Raw genomic sequence first — 11,252 nt, 5'->3', positions numbered from 1 at the left:
TAATATAAGAAGGGTTAATGCATGGTTGGCTGGCCAAAACGAGATGTCCACTACAGAACAGCAAAAGAAGCAGCATGCAGGAAATAGGAGAAGAGAAAGAAAAGCACAAAGGGCGAGGGAGATTATGAGGATGGGAGGAACAGGTGGAAATAGTGGACCAGAATGTTTTGAACCCTCAGAGGCTGAGAATTGACATTGAAGCCATCAAAGGAGCAAAGTGCCCTTCCCTTAAAGCACAATCTCTTGGGCCGACTGCCTGTGGTTGGCCGCTGCCACAGGCACGTTCAGCAGCTGTCCACATGCCCGTGCAGCGGCCCTCCTCTCACGGCTCTGTCCTGTGGATTTTGCCCTTGTGAGCTTTGGTTCAGTGCTGGCTGGTGGAGGGGGCTGCGTTGTCCGTCCTTCTGTGAAGATGAACATCCACTTTGGTCTACACTGCAGAAGTCCAGAGCCTGGACCTAACACAGTAACACATATGTATTGATGCTAAGTGAGGAGTGTTCTCACACTGCATCAGGCCCTTCGGGGCACAAGAAAGGAAGGTAAAAACCAGGGTGTTTGCCCTCCAAAAACTTAAAACTTATTTGTAGGGAATAAGATATTAAAAAGTACAATTGGAAACCAGGATATAATTGAGGTTTGAAATGGCTATCACAGACAAGGTATGTCACAGAGGTTGGGAAAGAAGAAATGGTGGCCCGCAGGGGGGAGGAAGGCTCTGAGGGGCCATGGGCCTTCCTCTGGGAGTGGGGAGCAGCAGGGATCTGAAAGGCTGTGGGGAAGAGCAGAGAGGGGACAAAACTGGAAACCACATTGACCAGTTGAACAAAGGATACCGTGAAAGATACAAGGTAACGGCCAGATGAAGAGAGACACAGGGCAAGGTCCCCTATAAAGGAGCTTCTATCCTCATGGAGCTTGGGGCCTGGCTCGATGGCACATGGGAGTGTTCAAGTTCCCCAAGCGTGGAAGCTCTCTCCAACATAGAAGTAGATGCAAAAAAAGAGATATATTTTTCTCATGGGTGTTTGTGAGAGTTTCACTGAACAGTTATGATTGACTAAATCACTGGCCTTTCGCTGATTCAACCTCCAGCATCCACCCCCCACCCCCAACCACCACACCACCACTCTGGGTCCAAAAGTCTCATTAACCCATTTCACCTTTAAGGCTCTGAAGTGTTTTCAGGAACTGTGGGTGAAGACCAAATACAGTTGGGAAATATATATCTGGTCAACTGAATGACCAAATAGGTATTTCTTACACCTCGTTATATCCCAAGGGAAGACAGGGAGAAGGGGTGTTGGGAAGACTTGGGGAGTTAGTCTAGATGAGAATGGCTGCAGTAGGAAACGCAGAAGAGAACCCAGGATTTCAAGAGGGAGTGCTAGGGATTCAGTGCTGGTGTCTTCAGCCACAGGCCATCAAGGAAGAAGCTACCCTAGGAGGGGAATGTGGAAGCTGAGGTGCCAGAGACCCCCAGAGAGAAGAGTTCAGAGGGCAGGGACCAAGCCAGACAGCCATCCGTGCAGAATTTTGGAGTCTTGAGATGTGCAGATGAAGGGCACGCAGAAGGAGACCAGCCGGCTGAAGGAGGGGCTTGGAAAGCAAGTTAGCAGGGTGATAAGAAGAAACAGGCTATCTATGAATTCAGAAGTTTCATCTAAGAAACTGATCAAACAAACACAAGATAAAATAAATGAATATGTAGCACTGCGGGTTGTGAGCTGCCTCCCCAGGCCAGCCATCACCCCACTGCATTGTTTGTTTCCCTGCTTATGCGTTCTCACCCCTGAGTAAGGACTTCCTGCAGCAGGGCAATGACTCCGTCCTCTTGACCTTGCTGTATTTGGAGCTTTGGATGGCACCTGTGCCACAGAAATAATGCAGCTTCCATGTCTCTGTTGAGTGAGTTTGACAGCACTGAATTCTTAGAAAGCTGTCACAGGCCAGATTTTGTTATGAAAGACTCTAAGGAATTATAAAAATGTCTTGAGTAGGAATTTAATTCATGCAAATGTTCCTTAAATAAATAGATAATTTGGCTGGAGAAAACGTATGGGGGGTTATGTAGGGGTTGTACACAGGTTTTTCTCATTTTAAACCAATTCAGGGAGGAAGGCTGGGATTCACACCCAAAGGTGAATGAGTGAGTATGTATCATTCCAGAGACATATAAGTTTCCTGGCCAGCACAATAAGGTGCTCTGCACCCTCCTGTTTCTGTAGGTAGCTGATGACCATGAACAAGTCCCTTTTTCTTTATGGGCTCCATTTTTTTAATTTTACAGCCAGGGGTTAGACCAGTACTTCATAAAATCCCTTCCACCTTAAGACTACTATGATTCTAAGATTCCAACTATTACCATTTATGTAGCCTTTTCTCACTTAAATGTATTGGCATCAATAAAAACAACTTTTTCTGTTGTTCCAAAATTTGCTAATTTGTTAGCATTGCCTGTGCAAAATCCAATGTGCAAAAAATGTTTTTATTTCATAATTCTGGACAAAGCACCAGTAGCAAGATGCAAGATCCCCATTTTCAGACTCCTCTTACTTTTATGGCATCTTAAAGCCGGTTCCATGTTATAAATTACATTTTACTTTACAAGGAGACGCTATGACTAAGATTCCTAAGATAGGAAAAGTTCCTTGCCTTTCCAACTCCCCCACATTTTAGCTCTCTATTACTGGCCGAACTTTTTATAAAGAAGGCACATGTTGAAAGTTCTTTGTTCTGAGGTCTTTTGCTCTCCCAAGGACCTCAGCATGTGTGGGCTCCACTCAGGAGTCTGGTAAGTTTTACTTGATGATCTACACATGGCAAAAGGCAGACGAGATAATGCAGGTCCATAAAAATCTTTTTCTCGTTCTGCATTTCAGATTTCAGCTCCCTTTAAATAAAGTCTGTAGCCATAGAGATAACAGATAATAAGTAGAAAGCAAGCTAATAAATCACCTGCTGATCAATATGCCATAGAAAATGTAGTTGCCAAAGAGTGAAGTGATGAAGTTACACATCACTTTTTAACAGGTAACTAAGGCTTCCCAACTTTTCCTGATAACCAAGACTATTTTTATAGATAGAATTCTTAAGGTAACAAATGAAATCAAACATTACTAGAAATTGAATTAGTAATTTAGATACAAAGGCTTATTTTATTTTCCATAATTTTGAAAAATCCCCCTTTTAATCTCACTCTTGGATTTATCAGCCTCCCCTGAGAAAAGCAAGTTGAAATTTTACATTTTACTTTTAGGGTACATGTTAAGTGGCTAAAAACATGAAACCTTTTAAATTACCAGTGAGTGAAGATATCTAACCAGCTGCTCTGTCCCTTGAAGATATTTAATAATATCTGAGAAGACAAATACACAGATAATTATGTGCTAAATGGATATACAAAATGAACAGCAGTAAGAATTGGACACAGTACTTTTTTTCCCCCAGCAAATACCAAAATCCCACTGGATGGTAACTCCTTTTCTACATAAGAATATTTACTGTTGTTGATTCAGTGTCATCAGGGGAATTTTGGGGATTGGAGGGGAAACCTAAGGGGGAAATATTTAAAACGAATGAGTACAACAAAGACCATTAAAAGGAACATTTTTATTTGGTTGAAGATACACAAAAACCTTCTTGTAGAAAAATCAACTGCATTGTATAGGCATGTAAACAGCACTCAACATCAGCAGCAGTAAAACCCCAGGTGCCTAGTTATAGATACTATATACACTGCAGATTTTTTGATTTGGTGGAATTTTGTCTAGAGCCACCACCCAAGGTAACAAGGTCCTGTTGTAACTGATGAGACTCTAGGGGCCTGAGAGGCCAGAGGGGGTTGGAATGGAGAGGAAGGCCAGAAGTCAGGGTACCTTGGGTTTGGAAGTGTGTTGGTTAATTTTATATGTCAATTTGACTAGGCTTAGGGATGCCCCGGTAACTGGTAAAGCATTACTTCTGGGTGTGTCAGTGAAGGAGTTTCCAAGAGATTAGCTTCTGATTCTGTAGACCTGAGTAAAGATCTGCCCTCACTGATGAGAGCAGACATTCTCCAGGCTGTTGCAGGCCCGAACAGAACAAAAAAGGCAAAGGAAGGGCCAGTTCCCACCCTTTCTTCTTGAGGAGCCTGGACATCCGTCTTCTCCTGCTCTTGACCTTTGGAGCTCCTGGTTCTTAGGCCTTTGGAGTTGGAATGAGTTACACTACCAGCTCTCTTTGTTCTCCAGCTTGTAGAGGGCATATTGTGGCACATCTTTGCCTCCAAAACCGTGTGAGCCAATTCATGTAATTAATAAATAAATAGATAGATAGATAGATAGGTAGATAGATAGATAAGAGTGTGTCAGTCAGATAGATACACCTCCTATTGGTTCTGTTTCTCTGGAGAACCTTGACTAATATATAAAGGTGTGTTAAAACTGTGGTGTTGAGTTCAAAGATGGACTTGGTTATTATCACCCACCCCTGTGTTTCCTACCACTTGGCAACCCAACATGTTTGATAAAGTTCTGCTGAACTAAACCAGACTCACCTACCTCCCCTTCTGAGTGCAGAGCACTGTGCAAATACTAAAGATTTATTACTTAATATTAATTATATTATTATATATCATATATATTAATTACAGTAAATGATATTAATATTATTGCTTAATGAATTAATACTGGTAAATAATAACTTAATATTATTATCTATTTGAAGTCTTACTAATATTACATGGGTAGAGGGAGGCTACTTCAACTTGCCTCTCAATAAAACGTTCCACTGGGGCGGAGGAGGCAAGACGCCTTAGGAACAACCTAGTTTGCATACAGGGGGCCTGAGGACTAAAGCTGGCTCACAGCCTCAGGGGGCCTATCAGTGTTGCCTCCACAGTGGGTGTTTGAACTGGTTGCTCAACAATTTCACAAAAAACTCAAGAGTCACTGTTTGTCTTGAAAAATCAGATCTGGTAGTACAGGGCTTACATCCCCACATGAAAAATGACTGGAACTAATTAGTGAGTGCCCACTGTAGATGAGGTACAAACGTTCAAGTTTGCAGTCCCCAACTCCCTAACCTCCCTCATGCCACTTATTTACATTCCTTGCCTAGTTCCTCTCCATTTGAGTTGCAGTTCTGGGAACTCACTCAATACTGGGTGATCCTGGACAGTGAGAACATCTCTGCCACCTCAGCCTCCCAGGGCTGAAGCCTTGAAGCATGGAAGCTCATGGAACCGGCTGTTGAATTGTGGCATGTCTACCAATGGAGCACATGGGATGATTTAATGTGGAACACAAAAACTTTGCTTTGATAGTTGCACTATTTCATGTGTATTAGGAAAATAAAATGAAGATGTCCAACCTGTGAATGACGCAAAAAGTTTATGAAGAGTGTAAAGTGACAATTTAAAGAAGAATCCTGAGTAAATAGTAGTTTAGATGATACTTGGAAATAATAAAATTATTATTCAAATGACCGAACTTCTGAAAATCAGTCAACAGAAATGTTAATCTTGGAATTTTTCTTCGTGCCATGTAACAATAATACAAAAGTGTACATTTATTTAGTGCTATGGGCTAGCCCCTGTTCTAAGCACTTCACGTGTTTGTTTACTTAAACATCACATCAATTTAATGAGATAGTTACTGTTATTTTCCCCATTTTACAGATGGGGATCCTAAGGCATAAAGTGGTTGAAAAACCAGAGGTCTCTTGGTAAATAGTCAAATGCAAATTTGAATTCAGGCAACTACTCTCTACCTGACAACTGAATAATTGGGGTGGATATGGATTCCTGTACAATGTTTTCACCAAAGATCTTCAGGGCTGACTTGGGATTTTCAGCCCCAAATTTGGAGGTGAATGCTTTTAGAGTACTCATTTTCATGCCAAATGGTTTGTAGGTCAGAGGAGATTTTTCAATCTCAGCACTATTGACATTTTGGGCCAGATCATTCTTTTTGTGAGTTATAGGCTATCCTATGCATTTTAGGCCAGCAAGAAACTACCCATGGATGCCAGCAGCATCTTCTCCAGTTGTGACAACCAGAAGTGTCTCCAGGCATTACCAAATATCCCTTGGGGACAAAATCGCTCCCAGTTGAGAACTCCTGGTCTAGAGAATTCTGAAGTATCTCAGCAAGGAACTCAGAAATGATTACCAGGAGGCTGAAATGATGTGAGTCAGCAGCTCTGGTATGTTTTCCTGGGTAGCCTTTCCCAGTATCATGTCATTGTTTGTTAATAGCAGGTGTGTCTAGCGTCTCATATCAGAAATAAATACACAGTGCCTGGCTGTGCCAGCTATCAGTTTTTAATGCAATATGTGGTGAACCTTTAACTTTGTAGTTTACTTATAAAATGAACAATGAACTTCTTATTTTTCTAGAATCCAGTGGCTGTACACTTGGAAAGAAACTGTAGTGCCCTTAATCTCTTTAAATATTTAAGCCAGTCCACATTTCTTTCCTTGACTTGGGGTTTGATTAGATCAAGAATATGTGTGTGTGTATGGTCTCCTATGTAAAAATAGAATAGATCATAAACTAGGCCCATTTGTTCGTTAGGATTTTAAATACAAAGGTCAATATTATGATCATGATATGTTAATATATCATAAAACATTGAATACCTAAAAAAGACAAGTCATCTCTCAGCTTTCTGGTCATTAATTCACTGACCCCCAAGTCCAGCGAGAGTATCACTCAATCCTTTTTTAGTGTGCCTGGCCTCCATGACATCTCTCAATCAATCCTGGCAGCCAAAGCACCTTGCCCTCCCTTTGGACCCCTAAGATCTATTCAGGTTTGCCCACAGAAAACCACGTAGCAGATTTTTGTTGAAATAATGTATCCTTTTTGGTAAATTAACCCTTCTCCAGAGTCAGAAATCAGTATTTGGCAGCAAGACAAAGTGAGTTGCTAACTCTATTTCTGTGTTGGGCTGCAAGAATCCAGAGAGAGGCAGGGTCCAGGTGTTGGGTCTTCCCCTATTTACAAAGGGAGAGATTTTCCTCTGGGATTTTTAGTCCCAAATGTCACCTGCTTTGTGTCTCTTTCACATTTGGGAATTAACTACTGTCTTTCATATTAATTTCACTGATGGAATCCATGAAGCACTATTACTTCTCACACTCAGGTTTATTTGCCACAGGAATCCCACAGGAGCTCTAAGCCTTTGAAGGATCCCCGCAGTTCCTTAGGTGTGGGTGCTTGGTGAGTCACAGTTTGGGCCCTCTTTTTCCTTCCTTTCTCAGCAGCCCATGGGATCTGCCAAGCTTCCCCTCTTGACAGGCCCTCCCGCTGTTTACTACCCAAGGATCCTGAGTGTGGATAGTGATACTATCTCAGCAGGGACCTAGCGAGGGACTGTCTGTCCCTCCAGGTCCGTCTTGTTCATCTCCTACATGCAGAAAATAAATCTTGACTCAGATTAAAGCTGGCATTTGTTAGGAGGTTGAAAATGTCCACATACTCACATAGACAAGAAAAATGTAGCTGCGTCATTTTTGAAAGTGGACATAATTGTCCTTCCCCTTCCCCCCACTGGGTAGTGTGAGGACGGGGACTGGGGCCTTAAATCTACCAATTAAGATAGTCTTAAACTGGCCTCTTCCTGTTTAAATACAGTCATCTCACTGGGGCAATGGTTTCTATTTGGCAAATGCTCCACCTTGAAGGTTTTATCTTCTTCCCACTTCTCCTCAAGATAGGCCAATGGGAATGAAAATAATTCAGAAAATACTTTTTCAACAAAACCTAGTTTTCAAGACTACTGTCTTGCTGAGATTCAAAATTCTATTTTTTATTCTAAAAGGTGAATCTTGACTTTCTAGTTGTCTTTCTTTGTAATAATCATTATCTTCTCAAAGGCAAATGGATGATGCTGGCTTTTTGATTAATTTTTCCTGAGTTTTGCTTCCCTGGGCTTACCCTTCACCAGGTATAGGACTCAGTTGGCTATAAAACTCACTTGTCCTGTACATTCTTTAGAAGAGAAAAAAAAAATTACTATAAATTAAGGCCATACAAAGTCTAAGAAGATATGGTCACTAAGATGTCACACAGTTAACTAAATCTTCACAAATTCTAAAAGAAAGAGAATTTCACATTTCTGTAAATGAGAGATCAAATGCTTACCCAAACCTGGGCCAAGAAAGAGCCAATGTACATGTTCCCAGGATCAGTTGCAGTGTTAGACAAGCAAGTATCCTATCTCTCACTCAGATCTCATTTACAGAGGTCATGACACATTCCTACTATGCTTGAATTTAATCCCTGATCACAGTTTACATTAGTAGACAAACTCGTATTTCCTGTTAGACAGTTAATAGATTATATATTGCTACAGGTGTAAACTTTGAATGACACAATGTAGAAGGAAACAAAAATTATTTCATTTTAGTCAGGTTCTAAGTCACTGTGACAATACACCCAAATAAGCTAAAAAGATCTGTGATGGACCAGTGCCATATGTGTAACACAAACTCTGATCACTTCTGTTAGTTGAATAATATAAGCATTTACCTTTGGACTCTCCCAATGTTATCAAAGGGTGGAGAAATTATTTCCTTCATCTACCGAATGGTGAATAGATGTCTGTTTATTTCTCCTATGACAAAGCCTAGACTGGGGGAATCAATTTGCATATGCAAAAAAGTTATTATAGTTGGTCATGGGATTATGGAGTTGTAGAATTAGAATGGACATCATAAGTCATCTTTGTTCCATCTTCATTTTACAAATTCATTCCAACAATTGCTTACTGAGGCGCAAAGAGGCCTGATAAGTGGTTGTCAATACTTGTGCACTGAATCACCTGGGGATCTTTGAAAAATATGCTGCACCTGGGCTCCAACTGGAGAATTCTGATATAATGAATCTGGTTTGAGGCCTGACTGTTGGTAGTTTTAAAAACTTCTCAGGTTAGTCTCAAGCCCCTATGACTATCTCCCCTCATTAAAAAAGGAAAAAAATCTAGCATTAAAAAATTTTTTTCTGTATTTTATCCACATACTTAACTAATTTGATGAGGTAATGAGGAAGAAACTGAGAACTCTCTAGATACCTCCTCACTCCTGTAGGCTTTCATAATGTCACCCCTTTGACCTCTTTTATTTATTTTTCCAGTTAGTCCAACCTCTTTTAAAAAATAAAATTGAGTACCAACTGTGGAATTCACAAATCCATTTAAAATGTGATTTTACTCTTTATCATGGATATTGTGAAAATACTTTAAATTAAGGCTAAATCATGCTTTGTAGCTGACCAACTTACCTTTTCTACTTGATCTACCAAGGAGCATAAAGTTTTAGGCTCAGTGGTGACTTTGAGGTTGTACAAACCTCAGTTGGACCGCTGCCCAGCAGTCCCAGATATATCAGTTTGCAAGGGAGAATTGACAGTATTTGGTGCTTAGATACTGGAGACAAATTGGAGAAAAAATTTCAAGAACTTTAAGGCTCGAGATACTGGTTTGGATAAAAGTTAACAGTCAGAAATGGGGAAGTGAAGAAGTTGAAGGTTTTAGTGTAGAAATGTTGTGTGAGATCAGCCCCTAGTGGGCCCCTAAACTATTACAATTGTTCAGCATTTGTTCACGTGGCTTGAATTGGAAAGCTCATTTTAAAGAAAACCAGGCCACAAATGTTCTAAACACAGACTGACCTCAGATGGCAGTAATATACTGTTGTATTAAAAATATACAATATTATTTTTCACAGGCTCTGTGGCAGAGGGCCTCTCACCTCTCTCTAAAACAGGCTTGTAATTCTCAGTTGTTTCCCATCCTTTGCAAAAAAAAAAAAATTCTAGAAACTCCCTAACGTAGAGAAAAAGGTCCTATATGATCTTGCCCCTTCCCACTTCTCCATTCTAATCTCCTCACCCTTCAGTGTTCCCTTCATGATGTCAGGATGAGAAGTTTTCTAGGTAGATAAGTAGGAAAAAGTATTCCAAAAGGGGTATTCTATATGCAAAGACCCAAAGGGATTAAACAGTATGGCATGTGTAGGGAGCTGCAACTGTCCTAGTATTTCTGAAATGAATAATGCAGGAGAGGATGGACAGCTCGCCTTTTCAACCTAGCTTTCGTTTTCTTTGCTTTCGGCAGACAAGGGTACAGAAATATTTCTCCACTCCAAAATAAAGTGCAAGTGAGATGATTTTTACAACTGATGGCCTCCATAAGAGAGGTAGTAGGGAGTAGTAGAGAATATGGCCCAGAATCTGTCCTCAGTGCAACTGACTGGTGTAGGAAATGGGGGTCTAATGCTGTTGGATTTTCCACATTTTTAAGAGAACCCCCAATTCGGATTTTTATGAGAATTCTGCTCCATAGGCAATATCTAGTCATTCATTCAATATTGATTGTGTGCCTACTATGTGCTCTTCTAAGCCTGAGAACAGAGCAGAGAACAAAGCAAACAAAAGCTCCCCCCCCACCCTTTGGGGCATTTCCAATCTGATGGGGGAGAAAAATAATTTAAAAAACTAAGTAAATTATTATATATATCAAATGGTAATAAGTGCTGTGGAGAAAAATAAATGCAGGGGAGGCAGCAGAGGAGTGCTGGAGATGTATTACAGTTTTGAAGGAGGTGGTCAGGGAGGGCCTAACTGAGAAGGTGATGTTTAGGAGCTCGGATGTCATGTAAGTAGTTCATTCATTCAATACATTCAGTGGTATTTACTGAGCACTTATAATGTGCTAGGCATGATTCTACAAATTGGAGATAAACTGATGAATGAAACAGGCAAGGTCTTTTCATCTGTGGAAATTATATTTTTCCTGGGGAGACAGTCAATAAACAAGAAACCAAAAATGATAATATCAGATAATGATTGCTTGCAATGAAGGAAATAAATCAAAGTAATGTATCAGAGAGAGGGAAGGAAAAGAAGCTAAGCTTGACGGAGCAGTTGGAGAAGGCCATCTAAGTGACAAGGGTGCATGAAGGGAGCCTGATGTGCAAAGGTGTGGGGAAAGGCATTCAAAGCAGGGGGAACAGCCTCAAAGGCAAAAAACTAGGCCATGGTGTTGAGCATCGGTGGGCGATGAATTGGTTCACAGAACAGAGCAGAGTATATACGCGTTGGGGAACCCATGGCCAAGGTCAGGCCCAGGCAAAATTGTGAAATAGAAAATGTTTACATTGGTTTCCTCCTCTTTTTTTTTTTCAAGACACCATTTCCTCCTCTACAGGTGCTTCTCTGGCCTCATTTAATCCCCTAGCTCTTTCTCTTTCAATCTTGCTCTCGGAA

This window comes from Manis javanica, chromosome 2 (assembly GCF_040802235.1).
Source record: "Manis javanica isolate MJ-LG chromosome 2, MJ_LKY, whole genome shotgun sequence".
NCBI classification, from domain to species: Eukaryota; Metazoa; Chordata; class Mammalia; order Pholidota; family Manidae; genus Manis; species Manis javanica.
The sequence above is the reverse complement of the archived record's forward strand: the minus strand, read 5'-3'. Positions refer to the sequence as shown.